General features: G+C 47.0%; 1 protein-coding gene across 3 annotated transcripts in view; it reads left to right on the plus strand.

Moving 5' to 3' along the window:
* Positions 1 to 18,827, plus strand: part of gpc3 (glypican 3) — a 262,295-nt gene that overhangs the window by 207,990 nt on the left and 35,478 nt on the right. The window lies entirely within an intron of this gene.

Below are 18,827 nucleotides of genomic sequence, written 5' to 3' on the forward strand. Positions count from 1 at the left end.
AATGAACACAAAGAATGGGAACTCTGCAGGATGTTGGTTACATTCATAAACACATTTTCAAGGTTTTGTTCGCAGAATGAAACCGGGAGTGTGACGGTGAACACAATAAACCTGGCTCCTACAGGAAAGCCATGTTGGCACCAAAGTTCCTCTGATTTTTGTCTTGTCTCATGTTAACACACTGAGATATTTATGCTGATTTGTAACCTGGAAGACACCGCTGAGTACCCTGACGGCTCTAAAGGTAATCTTATCAGATATTCCTGCCGTGTGTGGTGTGGTAAGAACGCCCTGGTGTGCTCGGAAGAACGGCTCCAATCAAAAGTCGGAGTAGAGCAATGGTGAAAGGGGAGTCGAGCGCCCTACCTGTAATTATCGGGTTGCAGGATCAAGCCCCAGTCCTTGGCCAAGACACTTAACCCTCCTCGGCTGCTGGTGGCGGACGGTGGGACCGGTGGTGCCTGTGTTCTGCAGCATCGCCTCCTTCATTGTGCCCCAGGGCAGCTGTGGATAAAATCAAGCTAATCAAAAGCAGCATGTGAATGTGTGTGTGAATGGGTGAATGACTGGATGTGTTGTAAAGTACCTTGGGGGTTTGTAGAGCCCCAGATGGAGCTATCCAAATACAAGAAATTTACCATAGCTGGATTGTCTCGGTCCGATATCGAGGACAAACAAGTGCTTGTTGGTTATGACGGTTAGCCAATCATGATAAATGACCTGCACTTGTAAAGCCAGAGGACTCCAAAGCGCTTTACACTACAGTGTATCATTCACCCATTCACACACACATTCACACGTTGGTGGTGATGAGCTACATTGTAGCCACAGCTGCCCTGGGGCTCACTGAAGGAGGCGTGGCTGCTGAGCACAGACGCCACCGGTCCCTCCGACCACCACCAGCAGGTAAGGAGGGTGAAGTGTCTTGCCCAAGGACACGACGACAGCGACTGACTGAGCTGGGCTCATACCTGCACCATTCCGGTTACGGGGCGCCCACTTAACTCCTGTGCCACCGTCGCCCGCACAGCAACTCCACTAAACTACGCCTTTATCCAACTTGAGTTTTTCCTCCACAAGCCTCGTGTTTGAACTATTCCCGCTAAACGACCGGTGACATCAAGCTGGCCCACCGATCCGCCTCGAACTGAAGCCGTTTCTCTGCAACCGCCATCATTTGTCTGCAGCATGAAAACTGGACTTGGACAATTTTGCAGTGATAACTCAGACCAGACCGGCGTGTGAGACGGCGCTGTCCTCCAGCCTCGTTAAAAAGATCTCCTGAAAGAAAGGTGCTTCGTCACTCCATCAAAGGAGCTCCGTGGATTTTTGGAATTGATGCCGAGGTGTGAGTGATGGTCCAACCCTTAGCCGAGTCTTTTTTTCCCCTTCAGTTTGTCACCAAGTCTGTATCTGCTGAGAGGAAAATATGATGTCACACGCCACAAGAGGGGCTAAACCCTAAACATACTTTGTAATCCTGCTAAGTGTTTATTGACTGACCACAGTATTTCATGTATGGGCCTGTCTGCTCCCAGCCTGCATATTGTAAACATCCTCTGAGGTCACCAGAGAAAGTGATCTTTAATTAGAAGCTGTTTTTACAAGGTACCTGCCTCCGTCCGGGTCGGAAGACCACCAGCTCTGGATGGAGCAGGGGCTAAACGTGGATGAACTAACTAACCATCTAAGAGAGAGAGAACTACCTCTAGCTGTGCTGTTTAATGCCTTCTGATGTAGGGACAAAGGGTAGAGCCTAATGTTTTTGCCCGTCTGGGTGCTTGTTCCCATTTTACCTTTGATCAGTTTAATGAAACGTTTTTGGAGTTCAGAAATGTCAAAAAGCAGAAATGTTGCTAAACTTTACGGGTGGATGAAATAAGAATGACATCCTGTGGTCCAGTTTGGGTACTGCAGTCCATGTTGGGGCGACGGTGGCACATGGGTTAAGTGCTCGCCTCGTAATCGAAAGGTTGCAGGTTCGAGTCTCGCTCAGTCTGTCGCTGTTGTTGTGTCCTTGGGCAAGACACTTAGCCCACGTTGCCTGCTGGTGGTGGTCGGAGGGACCGGTGGCGCCTGTGCTCGGCAGCCTCGCCTCTGTCAGTGCGCCCCAGGGCAGCTGTGGCTACATCGTAGCTCATCCCCACCAGTGTGTGAATGTGTGTGTGAATGGGTGAATGACTGATTGTGTTGTAAAGCGCCTTGGGGGGTTCCAGGACTCTAGAAGGCGCCATATCAAATACAGGCCATTTACCATGTTTCAAAACAGGCTCCTCACCTGCAAGCTCGTACAACATCACAAAAGTAGTAATATTATTATTCTAACTACATCATTTCTGAGTATAAGATGTCCTAAGATCCAGCTCTGATAGGCAAAGGGGTCAAAATGCATTCAAGAACACCTTTAATCTTTTAAATGAGCTCAGGTACACATTTAGGACACAGGTACAACTCCTTAAAGGCCCCCAGAGGCCCCTTAATGCTGCACATGTTTTCCATCTGAATGAACAATCTTCATGCTTTGGCTGAAACAGTCAACATATTCACTCCAGCTTGGGCTGACCCACTTTCAAACCCAGAATCAGCCCCAGACCAACGTACGTGGAACAGTGTCGTGAAATAGGGGGCTGCACTCTCAAGCTCTCTGGAGGGGAACATGGGACCCCTCCAAAGAATCTACCTCCTCCCAGCTTTAATCCCCCTGATGTTTCATTCCTCCTCTCCTAAGGGCTCCACGATGACGGCCTTGTAAAATGCGACTATCGCAACGGAAATGTGTCATTTCTCACATAGTCAGTGTTGATCGCAGCGTCTGCAGACACAGAGACGGTTTGGCAGGGAGACGCTCGCTTTTGCGCCTCTGCAAATCTAAACTTCACACCATGAGAAGCAGAAAAAGCTCAGAGTCGTTCGCCTCGGCATGTAAAACAACGTTTTCTCACGCCCGAAGTGGTTGATGTCATCGCTGAGCCTAGGCCAAGCTTCTAGTGAGCTCCACATTATAAACGAGAAGAGAGGAATGGCTTTCCCCTTTTGTTTAAAGCGTTGCCTCGCGCAGCCTTTAAACAGCGCAGGACTGCTCGGAGCGCAGCAGAATGTTGTTGCTCTCTGGCCATCTACCACACGGCCGCAGGAATTTGTGGAACAAATTCCCGTGTGAGGTCCCGTCTGAGTGTTGTTGCTTGTATACGCAGAACATTAACGTCGACAGAGATGAATGTAATTCAACACGCTCTGCTCGGCTCTGATGTCAATCTGAAGCTATTCTTTGATGCAACGCCGGCGCGTCTCGCTGCTTTCTAGCAGCGGAGTGGAGCGTGACTCCGCATCCACGCTTTGATTTTGAGTGCAGGCGGAATACTTGTGAGGAGGCAGCCCGCCTAAATTAGGACACGTCGTTTTGAAGATGTGTTCTTGCTCTGATGGTATTAGTTGGTTTTGCTGAACATCTGTTTAGCTTCCCAGAGTATCACGTTGCTCCTGTGAGCAGCTAATCTGGCAGGAGATGCTGGAGCTGGTGGCAAAACGGTGCAATTATGTGATTGGCCTTTGATTACAGAGCGTCTCATTTGTCAGATGAGCTTGCCATTTGGGGGGTAAAACCTCTTGGGACTTTTTTTTTCCCCAAGATTTTGCAGCTTTTCTTTGAAGGTGACGAGACAGAAAGGGTTGCAGAGAGAGCGGTGTCCAGCAGAGAAGAACCACAGGTCAGAACTAGACTCAGACGTAACACACTGCCTTCCATCGTTCCCTATCTCTGCGTTTTTGACGCCTCTCCTTCCCTCTCCACAGCTGTGCTGAGCTGTGTGTGACAGACTCCAGCGCTGTCGCCCTTCCCTACGCACCCCCACCCTCCCCTCTCTGCTGCTTCCCAGACTAATTGAAGCCAGAACCTGGGAAAATCCTGCAGGTAGGATAGGAATCCAGGTTGGAAAATAAACCAGATCCCAAACGCCACAAATTCCATCACGCAGTCTCACTTCCTCCGAGCCGCCGGAGCTCAGGCGAGCGCACGCCCAACACACACACACACCGTGCTCGCCTGGGTGTGTATAAATCACACGCTTAAGCTGCGGCCGTTTTTCATCCACACACTTGCAGTAATCTGTCTTGTATACACACAGGAACGGGATTCATTCTACAGCTCATATACAGCCGTGATATATGAACCAAATAAAGCAACACTTAAATGTGCGCTGAAATGTAGGATTCCTGGCCTTATGGTGGAGATAAAGTGGAAGCTGCTGCATGACGAGAGCAGCATGTGGGTGGGGGTGGGTGGGGGGGAGGGGGTCTTTTTGCAGGGCGAGCTTACCTTCAGACTAATAGACACTGTAGGTGTCAGACCGGGCCTGCTGTTGTGTAAACGAACACTCGCTAACCTGTGTTTGATGTTATTTACTGGGGCTTTTAGAAGCGTTATTTAATACCCCCCCCCCCCCCCCCCCCCCCCCCCCCCCCCCCAGGGTCTGTGTCCCCTCGCCAGTTTTTATGTGTGTGAAGTTTGGCCGCTGTGGATTCAGGGCAGGGAAAAAGGAGCTGCTGTATCTGTGAGTGGGAATAAGCCACGAGGGTTCTGTAAACGAAGTGTGACACCTGGTGGGGGGGGGGGGGGTCAGGTACGAAGTTGGCAGGCCTCTTGGGACACCAACCATGTTCCTTTTGTTTTCTGAAGATGGAAAGTGGAGAGTTATGGTTCCTTGACTTTAGAAATTCACACACACACACACTCCTGACTCCCCTGCTGACTGAGAGGTCAGTTGGAGCACGTGAAGGCCCTTTCCCTACCAATTAGTCTGCTTGCTAATGAGGGCCAGCCATCCCATCCATACCTCCATACCCCCACCCCCACCCGCCCACCCCCCCACACCCTGTCAATCCCGAGACCCATACTGGGCTCGCCTCTCTGTGCCCAGTCTACCCATTTGCTCGAACACCACCACCTCCCAGAGTGTAATTACCACAACCATACTTTACAAACTCCACCTCTTTAAAGGGATATTCCACCCAAAATTGAAATTTTGTCTGTTGACATATTTCCCAGAGTTAGATAACTGGGAAAAAACTGTTTTTAATCAGCCCGTCACACCCCCAACCTGGTTGTCCTCCTTTAGCTTTAGCATAGCATAAATAGCAGTAAGTCAGTGGATCCAGCATAGTGAATAAAAACATCCTTAAAATCACTCAGTTGTGATCCCAATTCTGCCCGGTGACCTAAATAATCGTAATGACTGTTGCTGGTAGTTGAAAACGTAGCTTGAGATATTTTCAGAGCTGACTATTTGCTTCTAATTCACCGTTAGCATTGTTAGCTCAACATTAGCCTCTAGCAAGGCAAGGCAGCTCTAATTATTTAGCACATTTCATACACAGAGGAAATTCAATGTGCTTCCCATTAGCAAGAATAGCAAGAACATTAAAATTAACATGACAGAAAATACAATTTCAAAATGAAGAAGAAACAAAGTTAAAAGGTGAGCAAATACAGGTGCAGAATGAGCAGCATAAGAACATTTATTCACAGGCTGATGAAAATGTGAACGTTTTCAATTTTGATTTCAAAGTTTGGGACGCATCTGAGGTCATGAGGAAGCTGACTCCATCTGTGTGCAAAATAGTAGCTAAAAGCAGCTTCAAAGCGTCACTCGATGTGAGAGTAAAACTCATATCGAAGAAATAACTTTTGGGTTGTTCCTATTTACAGATTCCGGTTCTTTAAAGGTGCGTTCATGGGTCTCTAGTGAGAATAAATGCCTTGTAAGTCTTTCTTGGGGATAAAAAATACACCAGTGCACCATTTCCAAGAGCTAGCACTGACCCACATCTCAGCTGGTTTTGGAGTCTTATTTCTGGATATTTGGCCTCGGATTGGATAACAGCAGCACAACTCTGCCACTGACGTGCAACGTTGATGATGTGTCTCCACAAATAACACAAGCCTGGAGGAGCTTTTGCCGTGTGGTGAAGTTGCTAATGCTAATGGTTAGCTTAGTCGAGACATTCCCTGCTGTTTCCTGGATGCTAAACTGACAACAATCTCCCCTGCTGTGAGTCAAGATGGGTGAGTCCATGAGTGTGAGGTAGGTCTGTCAGCCTTCCACCATCTGTTATCTGTCATAAGCGAATGCAGGAGATGGGTGTAGGAGAGCTTTTCATGTTCAGCCTGCATGAAGAAACTCAGAGTGACCCATTATAATCAGAAATAATCATTAAAAATGGGTTTTTGGTGTTCCACATGTTCAAGAAGATGACAGTGACATGATGTGCTCGGCTATAGAACATGTTCCTGTCAGCAGCAGCAGAGGGAACCTGGTTGAGCTCAGATGTTTCTTCTTCTGCTTTACTTTTGTTGCACCATCATGAGAAGGGTCATAAACACCCGAGTCTTCCTGCTGCTTCCCAGATCGGATTCACACATCCCGGGTTGTTATCGCCGGCCACAGTCACACGTTGGTATATAACAGGATCCCTCCCCTGTAGAGGTCAGGGGTCACACTTCCTGTTTCCTGTCTCTGCTGGGTCATGAGAGGGTCTCCCTGTGAGGGTCAGGGACCTCCTCTGCCCTGCCTTTTGTTTGGTACTGGGGGGGGGGGGGGGGGGGGGGGGTCATGGCACAGTCAAGGCTCCTCTCTGGATCTGTCAAAATGTTAACACTCAGCAACTTAATCATCCCCCGCATGTTCACTGTTCTCCCTGCTGTCAGAGCCTCAGCTTTACTATCAGTTCTCTCTGTTTGGCTCCGCTCTGCCAGCCTGATCTGTCTCCATCACAAGCTGAGCGGAGCTGCTGCTTGTTGCTGACAGCGACCGAAGTTTGTGTAATTCCAGGTCCCTCCAGCCTCTTTCATCTCGTTACCCGCCTGAGCGTCCGCCAGCCTCCGCTGGGAGCGATCACGGGACGCACAGCAACCGTCTGCTGATGTTGGAATGGAGCGTTTCTCAGCAACACGTGACTCTGGAATCCAAGGCGATAACGTGGAAAGCAGACAAGCAGCAGACAAAAAGAGATTGTTTGAGGGGCGTAATCTGATTAAGCAACCAGAGGCTTGTGCAGGAAGGGGATGTTTTAAACTATTAAACCGCCAAACACACAATCGGGCACATTCACAGACATAAGTCAAGATTTTCATTTGCCTAGCCTCAAAAAAGATGTCAAATTGCTGTCATCCCAGATCTATTGCCAACGTTAGCTCTCTCTGTTGGCCCGTCGTCTCGTTCTGAACTCAGTTCAGAGGATTAAAACGTTCTGTTCTTACAGAAGAAGAATATTTATTTTATTCGTAAGCAGAAAGCTGCTCTGAAAAGATTTTTTTACCAGAACTCTAGAGTCTCTGCCAGCAGTGTCCAAACATTCGCTCAGGACTGGAGGAATCTGGAAATGGATTTACGGGTTTATTTAGAAAGGCGGAGTTTAATGCAAGACTTTTTCTGGGTCTTTTGTTTCCGACTGGAACAAGCTTCAGGAAATTAATCTTGTCTGCTTTAACTGAGGCTGAGCTCCTGTTGCGTGACATTCTCAAGTGTGGACAGATAGAAGAGGACCAGAGGAGTGAGGAGGTGGGAGGGAGACGGGGGAGTGGGGGGAGGTAGGAAGAAATAAAATAAAACAGAGACAAGAATGAGACAGCACTCTTCTCCCTCCTCTTCAGATTTCAGATTCAATAAAAGTTGAGTAACGAGTTGAGGGGAGCGGGCGGGAATGGAGGGCAGGCCGCGCCGACCCTCACGCCGCCGCCGAGAAGCTTTCCATGACTCACTTTGTGGAAAAGGCCTTCCTGTCATCCCTCCTCCTGTCTCCGCTCTCCTGTGATGTACCTCCTTCATTTCCACCCGCAAGCCTTTTCTCTCCAGGCTGCGAACAGAGACATCTGCCAGCAGGACAGAAAGACAGCGGCTCGGAGGACATCTGGGGACTAGTTGCGAGGAAAGTCCATTTCCTTCATTTACAAAGAAAAAGAACGCTGTGTGCTGAGCAGCTGCGTGTTTCACTAACCCGAGTGTTTCTCAGGTACGCTGTAGACGTACTATAATCAGTACATTTCAGCTGTTCCCTTAGGATTATTTTCTGATATGGGTGGATTCATAACTCCTCCCGACATTTGGGCAGTGACTGTTGGTTCGAAGCTAAAGAACTAGCTGTCGTTGCAGGATAACAAAAATTCACAGACAACTTTTAAAACATGAGATCACACACGTGGAGGTGAAAATTCACAGCTATAACCGTTTCGGTCCTAGAGTGTGTGGCCACATGGTTAGAAACACAGTCGGGAAATCTCACCAAACCTCTTGAGATCAAACGTGACTTTAGAGTAGACAAACATGACGGAGGAGGAGCGTGCTTTCATCGCCCCACTTTCTGATTAGCGAAACGGCACATTCAACAGGCAACACACAAATCAATCCAACGTGTTTAATATCCCAGATTTATGATTGGAGCGATCCAGACATGCTTCCAAGCAGACCAGATCACTCTTAACACACCACACATGGCAGGAATATCTGATAAGATTATCATTAGAACAATTACCATGAATCGGGTTCTTCTGTGAGACTGTTAGAAGCGGGAGATCGGGAGAAAAACTGGCATAATTATCCTGACGCAGAAACAGGGCCGTAGGGCATTAGCGACTCAGGTGTGTGGTTACCATGGTGACCCTCATCTGCCAGTGGCAGCAGCGTTAATTTCTTTATGCTTCTTCTACAGTTAAAACACCAGAACGTCAACATGTCTGAGAAGAGATCATCACATAAGTAAATCCTAAACTACTGCTAGGCTTTTCAGAATAAAGTTGATGTATGTTGTTGTTGTGGTCAGCCTTTACAATGTCTTTAGAAATATATTTTTTTAAAGTTGTCCCACGTGTGTTGTGGTGGCACAGCGCGTCGCCTCCCGACGCGCAGGGGCTCGTCACCTGCTGTCTTTTCCGAGGACTGCATCTTGTCGGTCATTATCACGCGACAGCGACTAGTCGATGACAAGCATAAAAAGTCACTATAGAGCGGTAAAGTGGACTAGTTGATACAACCCCTAATTTAGAGTGTTACAAATATGTTAAATAAAACCACCAGTCACTGATTCCTGAGTGAAACAAATGCAATAATGATTATTGTAATTAGACCGCCTATTTGAAGGTTTTAGCTGAGTCCTCTGTTTTGCTTTTCTGCCAAATGAAACTGGTTTGGATTATTTTAACTGCTCAACGTGATCATCTTCCTGTCTCCAAATGCTTCTGACCCTGTGAGAACAATGAGAACAGGCTAAAATGCTGAATGGAGAAGCCTCATTTACATCCCTAAAGCACATAGAAGAAATCTGAACTGAAACCTGAGGTGCAACTACGTTATCATATAAGTGTTGATAATAAGTAGCTCTGACATTATAAAGTAAATAAACTCAGCGGCCTTATGAGGAATATCACTTTGAGGTCCTGAGTTTGACAGGAGCCGTTGTGTTTGTCTTTAAACCCACATGTTACTAATAATTCAGTGGTAATCCAAAGAAATGGCCATAATTCACCAAATCAGCTTAATTTAGTATTAGAGAGACTTTTAATGAGTGTGTCTGAACCGTTAACTCACTAAGAAAACAAAGCAGATAAGATGTAGGCTCGTGTTCTCCCAGGACAAGGCATAATTTTTAGTTTCAGGGGATTTTCTAAAGCAACAGAAGACGTTTCTCTTTCCTCCCGGACCCTGTTATGATTGTGTAAGACAAATTAAGTTACCTTTTCAGTCAGGGTTGGGCAGTAATCTGTTTTAATACCATTAAAGCCTTCCAAAAATGATCCGTCTGCCTAAAAAGGTAATTTTCCTGGAAAACTCTGAAAGGTTCCTCACACCCGGGGTGAGAGGAAAGAGTCACACCGCTGCAGAAACTCCTCCAGCACCTCCTGGAGATTCTCAGTGGGTTATAGACCAAGTTCACTGAGAATCCGTTTTCACCTGTTATTTTTTACATCTGATTGGTCACTCCGAGTTTAAAGGGAGACTAGGCCGTTTTGGCTTGCTTTTAGTTTAGAAGAACCAAAAGCAGAACCTATCTCCTCGCTGTGCGTTCGTCTTTTTAACAACTTAATCTGGAAGCTGAAACATCTCCCCAGCCTTCACTAGTGTCTACAGGTGTGGTTAATCAGTAAATTAAACAAATCAGCTGTGTTCATGATCTAAAACATGCAGCAAATGTGCTGGAAGTAGACAGCAGTGCCAAGTATGTCAGTTCAAAGTCCAACAGACCGGACCGCCACTCTGAAGTTGCAAATGCTGAATTCCGGCCACAGACGGTGGTGGAGGTCAGAGTACCTTTTCATGTAAATGGTCATTTTAGCATCCTGGCTCAATAAAATGTTTTAAATTTTGAAAACGTTGCACACACGCAGGCTAAATGTGAAAATAGTCTTCTGTGCCTTTTTTCTTCATTAGCCACCAGCCAGAGGAAACGCTTGGATTACAGAAGCCGCTCAGATCTACGTCACACTGGAAGTTACCATTCACAGACTCACACATCTTGACTCACGACGGTGAAGGCTGTTGTTGGTTTAGCGTCCAGGAGAGAGCAGAGCACATCTCAGCTATAGAAGCTAACCGTTAGCGTTAACAATGTTAGCATTAGCAGCATCAACATGGCAAAGCCAACAGAGTCAGCGGTAGAGTTGTGTTGCTGTTAGCCAATCAGCTGTGACATGTCCAAATATGAGCAAAAAAGACTCCCAAGTCCTGCTGTTTTTAGTTCAACTCTGGCTAACGTTCATCTCCTGAAACAGGAGTGCCAGAGCTCCCCCCCACACACAGAAAGTAAGGCATTTATTTACCAGAGACCACTGCAAAAAATACTTGGTCTGAATTGTTGCATCATCATCTTGGTAGATATCTGCTTTTTTTGTTATATCCAGGTGGAGACTGTTTGCTTTTATTTATGGACAGAAGGTGACTTGCCTCTGAACTTCCTGTTTTACAACACATACAGATTTTATTTTATAATATTTCATCAAACCTGCTGTGTACATTGACCGGTGGATGGGTGTAGAAAGTGCTGCTGATACTTTTAGTTTGTAACAGAAGCTTCACTTTCTTTTGGTGAAGAACTGACTCAGAGTTGTCTGCTCTGTCATTTATGGTTTTTAGGCTACACTACACGGATGGCGACTTTTTCTGCTGTTTTTGCACATCAGACACACCTTCACCTCCAGAAGTTACATCACCAGACATCCGTTCTCTGTAAAAAGTAAATGGTCGGGTGTAAAAAAGGTCTGATTCAAACTTCTCTGTTATCAGAGAACTTCCAGGGCGCGCTGCTCAGGAGACCTCTGGATCACAGCCACGTTTGCCAACCACATCACCAACAGATCACCATTTGTACGCTTGGAGGTTTGTGTGTCTGAGAAGACAGTCGGCAAGATGACAAGGAGACTGGATGCACACTGTTTCTATCCAGCTTCAGCACCCAGACGTCCAGTAAAACTCAGTCCTGCCATGTGTGGAAACACTCAGATGATGCTGCAGATGTGGGGGTGTTAGAAATAAATTGATGGGTCCAGTGGGTGAGCTGGCTCCCTGGAGGGCTTAGGGCCAACCAGCCATTCCTCCCCATCCCACACATTTTTCTCTTCCTGCCCCCTCACATCATCACACAATCATGCACATAGGACCTTGGAGGGTGGACAAGTCAGGGGGTGCGGGTATGGGCCCCATTTCCGCATTCTTGTGACAACCTGCCCCCCGATTTTAATTGCACCTTCAACACTTCCGCCAACGACATTCCAAAAAAAAAAAACACACACTTAGGGCCTTGGGAAAGAGCACGTTCAACGGCATTTGGCAGGGGGATTTTTCAGCCTCATCCCGAGTGCCGGTGCCCACTTCCAATTTTAAACTGCACTTAGACACTGAGGGCTGTGGGTTCAAGTGGGGTAGTGTGGTGGCATCAGTTGGCGTAGGCTAGACGATGCCCGCACTGCCTGCTCACCACAGCCATGGAATACACCTAATCAACACGCACTAACACTATATCGGAGCAGGCGGAGGGAGACTAGGGGTCTTAGCACTCTTCTGTTGTCACTTGGCTTCCCGGAACTGAAGGCTAGGAGGGAGATCTGGCCGTCTGGTTGGGGTCTGGGGTGGTGGGTTGCTTTGCTCATCAGCACCCCAGCAGAAAGGGTCAAACTTGTCATGGTTTGGGGCAAGAGTCTAACCCAAGACATGCAGAATCAGTACAGGACAACGGCTGAAGGAAAAATAACAATCTTTTATTAAAGGAGAACGTTAACTAAGGGTGCACTGGAAGTCCAGCCGGTGAAGGAACGGGAAGGCAGCGTCTAGAGGGGAGGACAACAGAGGTGAGTCCTGGGAGATGTAGTCCAGAAGAGGAGTAATGAGTGGGGACTTACAGAGGTCGAGGAGTCTAGGTGAGTAAGGGGAGGTAGTGAGCCGGGGGTTTGTCCAAGAGGGAGGTTTGGAGCTGGAGAGGGAGCGGAGGGTTGATGGAGAGCGAGCTGGTGTGGAGTCCTATGGATTCAGCGTGGGGTTTCGTGATCAAAATCAAATCAAATCAAAATTTATTTATGAAGCGCTTTTCATGCTAATTCAGCTCAACGCGCTTTACAATATTAAAAACAACCTAGACAGCAGTCGATTTCCCACCCCTCCCACACAGATTCACATAAGTTTCTGTTTCTCCCTCCTCCCACCCTCAATCCCGTCCCAAGCAGATTCAAAACCCCGCACGCACGCACGCGCACGCACGCACACACACACACACACACACACACACACACACACACACACAATCAAAGAAAGGGCAGCTGGCTGAGTGCAGATGTGATGTATATAAAGAAGACGAAAACGCCATCAAAGGAGCCAACTGCACCGGGAGCACCAAGACTGGCAGCAATAGCCTTGGTAAGAGTAGGCAAATGAAGCACCCCGGCCGCCACAGCCCACCGCTGCCCCCGGGGCAGCCGGCCCCCACAGAGGAAACACTAGAGATGCGAAGCAAGACCTGAGGTAGGTTGTTCAAAAACATCCCAGAGTTACGAGAGTTCCAAAAAGTCACACAATACACTGGGAGACCTAGAGATGAGTACAAGTGGCTAGAAACTACCAGTCAGTAGCAATCATCCGGCGTCGAGTAGTGTTCACCATCCTCCTTAAGCATCCAACTTGCTGATTAGCTGATGAGATGCAGCTGCCGCTCCCTCTCCTGCAAACGGAACACTCAGAGATGGTGAAGATGGGAAGAGCACTCACCCCGGCTCATGACAGAACTCTTGGAACCGGTGATGGTTGTACCCCATGTGCAGCAGTACCGGGACCAGAGTGAATAGGGTGTGTATGGGGAGCATGAGTGGGTGTCCGACGTGCATTTTTGTAAGTCTTTGGTTGTATGTGCATGTGTGAGCATGAGGGAGGGAGTGTGTGACTGTGTTTGTGTATGACTGTATATGTCAGGTGGGGCCTTTGACTCCTCCCCTCTCCTGGGACTTCTCTTGATGCTATACATCTTCACCTCACCTCCCCCGCCACACCTGGTGTGAGGTGCGGTGCCTTGGCCTGTGGTTGGCACTAAATGCACTTTGATTTATTATCGTGTGATTGTTCAGTAAAACAATGTTGATTTTACATTTCTTCATTAAGTTGATGCAGTGATAGTTTGCTCTTGTTGTATTGTTGTATGTTCCTTTTTTGTTTGTTTTTCTCCTTCTGCAGGTCTAGAAGCAGACTCTTGTTCATCATTGATTGTTTATTTTTGTGGAACCCCCCCCCCCCCCCCAACCCCCACCCATCCACCACCACCTTTTGTCTCTTCCTTTCTCTTTCACCTCTGTCTCCGTGTCTGGTGGAAATTACAAAGCATTCAAAAACAATAACAATAAAGTTTTAAGTATCAGGCGTGACATTAAAGGCAGACGCTTTGATGCTCCACCTGAGAGTAAATCTGTAAGGCTTGTTACCAGCATTCAGACATCAATTCTGTTTACTTCACAGCCAGACAGGACACGAAAAAAAATTTATTAAAAAAAAAAGAAAGAAAGAAATTGATGGGCTACTTTGTGGCCAGAAGGGGGACCATTCACAATGCATGGGACACTTTTTGGGATGTGTTTTATGTATGTTACACAAGCAGATCTAAGCATGTCTCAGTTTGTTTGTAATGAATCTGGATCTGATTGGAACATTTACATTATTTGCAATCTGAAAACAGACCTGCTGTCCAAACACATCCAGTCCCCCCCCCACCCCACCCCCCCCATGTTTTTACTTCACTACAAAGTGTCTCTAAATGATAACAACAACGTTTAAGTTGAAGAGAATCAAATTTTATAGTGCAAGAAGTCACTGCCCTCATGTGTGTACACAGGGTCTTAGGAGGTTTTTGCACTGGGATGAGCACATCTGCAGGGGGGAGGGAAGCAGGTGTGCTAGCTAGAGCGCGCTATGCTGCGGCTGGAGCGCATTAGTGATCAGCGCTCCTGGGTCTTTATATACACGAGGAGGAGATGTGAGTCTCTACAACGTGACAATGAGGTGTTTTCACGTGTGTGGGACCCCGATAGGGAGCGTAAGTCATGCCCGTCTACTTCCCGACCATGGGTCTCCGAAAGAATTAAATGAAACGAAAGCAACTCAGTGAGGCAAACAAACAAGCCCCCAACTGACTGAGAAGGAAACCTGTTTTATTTTAACCTTCCTCCCATCATGATTTAGTGATCATTTTACTGGAGAATTCTTACATATTTCTCCTTTACATTTTTGTTCGGTTGTGTTTTTTATTCCCTGTGAACATTTTCCCACAACAGCTCTGAGAATGACTCCTTTTATTCATACTGGACCATTCACAGAGGCTCGCTCTGGAATGGTCCTTCACCAGTATTCATTTGGACTTCTGTTAATGGCCACATGATTATTTTAGAGCCAGCAACCTGCTGGTTCCTGTAAGGAACTAAACATTTCCACTGGGGAGCTACCGTCTTACGTCAGATATGATCTGATGTTGTGCCAAATTTTATTAGAGTAGTTCAAATTTCAGGGCAGCTTTTCACGATGATGTCATCTGAAAAAAAGCATGTGATGACCGTCTGCATTTTTAGGCCTTCACCTCAGAGCCATTATGGAAGCTATCGACATCAGATGGTGAAACGGTGGCTTTATTTATGAGCACATGGTGAGTAGTCTGTTTGGGAGTTTAGGTTTTGTGGATTAGATTTGTGGACAAGATGAATTGAGGCATTGATAGGAACGTTCGGAGCAGCAGATTCCGCCTGAGCCCGGTCGTGCAGGCTTGTCCAGACATGTTGGACGCACATAAAGGATGTGACCCAGACGCTGGTCCCTCGTCGCTCATCCTCTGCCTGCTTCAGCATCACCCGTGTGTGAACTGGGGTCTGGTGCTGAAGACCACAGCTGATGAGCAGAGCAGATTGGTTCCTCTCGGCCCAAACCCGGAGGCTCAGCTGCAGCTGTCACGTTGACCCCGTGTGAAGTTCGTGTCGTGTTCGGAGGCAGCGGTGGACTTGTGGTTTGTGTGTCTCTGTCTGGCCTGGCCTGCGCTGAGCAACCTGCCACGTGTTTGGGCTTTGGAGTCGATGTTTCCTCGCTGTTGCTTATGTTTTTGTGTTGGAGGGAGGTGAACCCTGCGGCCTGCGGGATGCCTGCAGCCATACTGATTACATGTTTTCCAGGTCCAGCTGTTTTTCCTAGCCAGCTCTTGATGTGACGCTCAGATCAGACAAATCAGAGTTTTTTGCCTCGCTCCTGCTTCTGTCTGTGTTCCCTCCTCATTTCTTACATTTCTGGAGGATTTCTGATCAGAAAAACTTCTCTGTCTTGTGGTAAATCTGGAGACTCTTGGTCGATCACTCACTTAGTGGCTCAGCCATACCAGAAGCACAGCGTCACTTTGGAAAACAAACAGCATCCCACCCATCCCTCCTGCCGCAGCCATAGCAGAGACAGTCCGCGGGCAGCGGCCACAGTGTCCTGACAAAGAGGCTGAGACAGAAGAACGACACCGCCACGCCTTACAGAGAGACACCGCTCTAGTCTTAGAAAAACAATTTCCATTCTGTATTTTGGAAAACAAGACACTTGTGTTTCATCCATCTATGTCCATCAACAAGATTGTTAACACATCCTCATCTTCGGATGGCGTTAGCGGACTTTTTCCTCTCTGGACTATTTAATGGACGACCATAGCCTCCAACATCTTCTCTGGCTTTAAGTGAACTTTTGCAGAAACCTTTTTACGTCACTCCTGCGTCTCCCTCCAACAACACGAAACGTTATGACTCAGGGTTCACGACTAACCTTCTCTTAAATGTCTCTCTTCCCTTCTGGATGCCATCACACATGTCACCTCGTATCCAAACACCAGAAGGGTATTCCCAGCCCCACTTATTTTAATCCCAGGAAATGAATGTTTTGTTTGTCCCACAGCACAAACCTTGCTTTAGTAATTCACTGAGAAGATAATAAGAGTTGGAACTTGATGTTTGGAACTCCGATGAACCCGACCGATCCTAGAATCCACCCTGCTCCTAGCATAAAAACTTCTGTTTGCTAACGCTAATGGCTTTCTCCCTGTTGATTGTGGTGTGCTACATATGGAAGTCAGCGGCAGCGTGCCCCTCGCCCCATTCCTTCCTTTTTTAGGGATTTCCGCTGAAGTACATGCGAGCTACAGCTTTCTCCCCCTGCTTTACAACTGTTTGCCTTTTTAACAAGGTTAGCGAGGTGGCCCTCCCCACCCAGAGTCCCAACACGTTGCCAAGATACAAAACCACGAGGAGGAATTTCAGGACCTCAGTAAATCTTTTGGAGAACTCTGGCAAATGCAGACAAACACGTTTAAGGCTTGAACAAAAAGAGTCCAGTGCATTAAAGTCTCATTCATCAGCTCGACGGTTTATTTCTTGGAGATAACTGAGGATTTTTATGTGACACCACAGAGAATTCAGCTCTTTCAGCAGGTGGAGCTTTGCTGCGTCGACTCAAACAGAAGTGGAAATATTTCTATGAATCTGCCTGTGAGTTCGTGTTTGGTCTGAAGTGACCAGGCCTTCAGAAAAGTTGTGGTCATTGTCCATCTATGGCCTCAGTTTTGGGAAATGAAAGAAGGTTTGTTGGGCTGTGTTGCTAGGAACAACCTAATGTGTGTTTCCACTTGAAACTTTAGAGTTTATGTCACTCACAAAACCCAAATGGGCTAGCTTGTGTACACAAGCAGAGGGAGCGGGGTTGTTTATCTTCAGACTGATGTCATTCTGTGATCAGCTCTGGGTTTTTCTACCTCCACTTCCCATCTCACCATCACAAACAAGCTGTCTGAGCCCAGGCAGCTGACCTGAGACAAGGCCCATATGAACTCAATTTTCTCCCATAGACGACCACAAAAAACCCAACAACAACCAAAAATGCATGCTGACGTATGCAGATGGGAAGGAAATAAATAAAAACTAAACAAGCAGGAGGCAGTGTGGTTTCGATGAAACAACGCTCGCAGGCCGGGCGGCTGGAATTCAGCACATCTGTTCCTTTGGCTTGGCTCTCCATCGTGTGTTTTAGGGCCAAAAAGATGGACAGAGCACAGATGTGTAGGTTCAGTCCAAGCTCACACGTGGATGGTTACACTCAGGATATATTTCCCTTTTTTTCTTTGCATTTTTTTAAACTTCTAATAATCTCTTGCTTTAATGCTACAAATCTGCAAAACAAGCTAACTTAAAAAACGTCGTCATGTCCCAACAACATTCCAACATAGCAATAACTATTCTGTAGAGATAAAAATAAAAAAATAACGTGGTGGTTCTCTCGCATTTGTCTAAAAACCTCAGCCAATAACACTTTTTGGACCAAAACCAACAATTGGACCATTCGCTTGTCTGTCTCATCGAACCGCAGCACTTCCCTGGGTTCTCCATTCATTACAAACAGAACACCACTGATGTGAGGGGTTCTCCGCTCAATAATATCAGTGAAGGAGAAACAGCCGGCTGCTACCACTTCAACTTTAGGACAAACTAGAGTCCCCAAAGGGGAACACCGTTTAAAGCCACGGACAACATAAGGGGTGTTTCTCAATGTCAAGGTGCCTGGCATTGCAAGACAATGTCTTCCTTGGTCAAAGAAAACGGTTAAATGAAACAGACTTGCATCGCGTGACCGCGGCTTCCACGGCAGTCACATAACGTCACGTGACACGGTAGATAACGTTATATTTTATACGTATTAGTTTCAATATAAAGATATAACAAGCCTTTTGCGTTTTAAATTGTGTACATGTTTATTAAATAAAAAATATAAGCGAGTTACTACCCGCTAGCCACCGAAGCTGCAACTACTAAGCAACTAACCAACCATAGATAACTTCTTTGGATTAAAAAAAACATTTTAAATTAGTTGACTTACTTTTAAACTTGAAATTTGCCCCCGAAGTAGCTGCTGGCTTCTGATCCGCCATCCTTTTGAAAATACCGCAGTGTGTTGTGGGTAGTTTTTGACCAAGGCTAGGCTACAAGACACCTCCCGTGTATCCTTGCTCGGCTAGCTAAATGGCTAACAAACGGAGAACACACGCCTCGGTAGAACATGAACATTGGAACACGTCTTGGCGGCTCCCGATGACGTATCTCCTAGGCAACCGGGGCGGGGCCAAGACATCAAGGCAAGGTTCCTTGGCATTGAGAAACACCCCAAGATGTTTCGACCTAGAAAATGGTGACTGATGTTTGGCGCTCTGTCATTTACTGTGGCAACACGGGTTCCAACGGACGTGGCCATGGGATGATAGCTGACTGGAGGGGTCAGAGTCCTGTGACCGTGTTGGTGTTCAAAAGT

Source organism: Nothobranchius furzeri, chromosome 1 (genome assembly GCF_043380555.1).
Source record: "Nothobranchius furzeri strain GRZ-AD chromosome 1, NfurGRZ-RIMD1, whole genome shotgun sequence".
NCBI classification, from domain to species: domain Eukaryota; kingdom Metazoa; phylum Chordata; class Actinopteri; order Cyprinodontiformes; family Nothobranchiidae; genus Nothobranchius; species Nothobranchius furzeri.